Source organism: Hylobates moloch, unplaced genomic scaffold (assembly GCF_009828535.3).
Source record: "Hylobates moloch isolate HMO894 unplaced genomic scaffold, HMol_V3 SCAFFOLD_5, whole genome shotgun sequence".
Lineage (NCBI taxonomy): Eukaryota > Metazoa > Chordata > Mammalia > Primates > Hylobatidae > Hylobates > Hylobates moloch.
In genome coordinates, this window is record NW_026652280.1 from 106,189,605 (window position 1) to 106,191,727 (window position 2,123).

Genomic DNA, 2,123 nt, shown 5'->3' on the forward strand with positions numbered 1-2,123 from the left:
TGTTCCCATCCTGCTCCCCACAGCTCCCCAGGGGCATCCTCTCATTTGCTTACAGCATCAGGCCCTGTTGCCAGCTCCTCACCTCCTGACTCTCATTACCCACCTCACCCACTCCTATCACTTGCCTGAGACTCCTCTTGCCAAGGTCCTCGGACTCTTGACACCTACAAACCAGAGCCCTTCACCCTAAGGCTCCACTCCCCAAGCTGGCCTTAATCTTGTCCAGGGAATTGCCATTGGCCTAGCTCCTAGGGACTAATACGTACATGTGAGTTACCCTGTTCCAATCTGTGTGCAATCCCTCTATGACTACCTTCATGGGTAGGCTGCCTGCTTCAGATTCTGAGCCACCATGGGTAATGGCTCACCTATATCACCCTAGTTGCCTCTTGGTCCTCTTCTCTGCCCCAACCTTCCTCCCAACTGTGGTCTACTTTCCCCAAAGCAGTTGCCATAACCTCTTAAATTAAGAACACTGCACTCCCCTGTTCAAGATCTACCATGAGTGCCCCCATCAACCTGGTTGAACTCCTTCTTATGGCCTGCAAGCCAAAGGGCTCTGTGAGCTGTAGCACTGCCTGTGCGGCCTCATCTCTTCTGTTCTTTCCTTCATTCCTCTCACCACACGGGGCCCTGCTGTTTGTTCCTTGAACACACGTGAAATGTGTTCCTGTCTCAGTCCTTGCACTCATCCCACTGCCTGTCATGCCAGCACTCCTTATCGTCCTCGCTTTATAGTCAGGTCACTGTTCAAATGTGACCTCTCTAGAGAGGCTCTTCCTGATCATCCTATCTGAAACAGTGAGCCCCTCCCGTCACTCTGTCTTTATCCTGCTTTGTCGTTTTGCTATTTTCCATAACCTAAAAAAATGCTTTCCTCATTACAACATAAGCTCATAAAGACAAGGACTGTGTTCAACCTGTCCTCTTCTCTTCCCCAGCACTTGACCACAGCCTTTCCTATCCTTTGTTCTTCTTTTATTATCCTCTCCTGCTCTTCCTCCTCCCACTCTAGCCACTTTACTGGAGGCTTGTCTCTTACATGCTGGTAGTCCTTACAGAGCTATCTTCTGTCCTCCTTTTCTTTTCCTTTTTAGAGACGGGGACTTGCTATGCTGCCCGGGCCGGACAGAAACTCCTGATCTCAAGTGATCCTCCTGCCTCAGCCTCCTGAGTAGATGGGACTATAGGTGTGTTCCACCATGCCCGGCTTCTCCACTGTCACTCTAAACACTTTCTCTGTATTTGAGCAGCTACTCTTTTTTGAGACAGAGTTTCACTCTCATTGCCCAGGCTGGAGAGCAGGGGCACGATCTCAGCTTACTGCAACCTCTGTCTCCCAGGTTCAAGTGATTCTCCTGCCTCAGCCTCCTGAATAGCTGGGATTACAGGTGCCCACCACACCTAGCTAATTTTTTGTATTTTTTAGTAGACAGGGTTTCACCATGTTGGTCAGGCTGCTCTCGAACTCCTGACCTCAGGTGATCCGCCTACCTCAGCCTCCCAATGTGCTGGGATTACAGGTGTGAGCCACTGTGCCCAGCCTTGAGCAGGTGCTCTTAGTCTTCATTCCTTATTTCCAGTTCGGATTCATGCTGCAGTCCCAATGATCCAAATATTGACTGTGCACGGCCACTCTGCTATCTTACAGGCACACCAAGTTTAGCCTGTCTACAGTGAACACCCCCTTCTTCCAATCCAGCTTTCCCTCCAGCATCAGCTCTCTCTCTCTCTCCAGCTGGAAGTTCCACTCCTGCTTCCTGCCAGCAGGTGCTGAGCATTCCAAACGGCCTGCAGCTTGATGAAGAGGCCTGCGTCTGATCCAGTGCCCACGGAGGGGTTTCTATGCAGGTGCCCAGCAAAAGCCTTCTCTTCTAAGCTCTAGCCAGATGCTAAAGGAGAGGGTACTGCTGTAAGTATCTTTTCTCTCCTGGCTGTATGGTCGACATTCCTCTACAGGTTAGTGTAGGGAGGGGTAAACCAATCCCAGCCATCTGAAGAGGACTTCCTATTCAGAATGAGTCTCACCACAGTGATTCTGTGAGAATGATGTAGAGGTAAGGACACAGCTGCGGGTTAGCAGGCTATCTAGCAAAGCCTGTGTCCAAGTCTTACTGGTACCA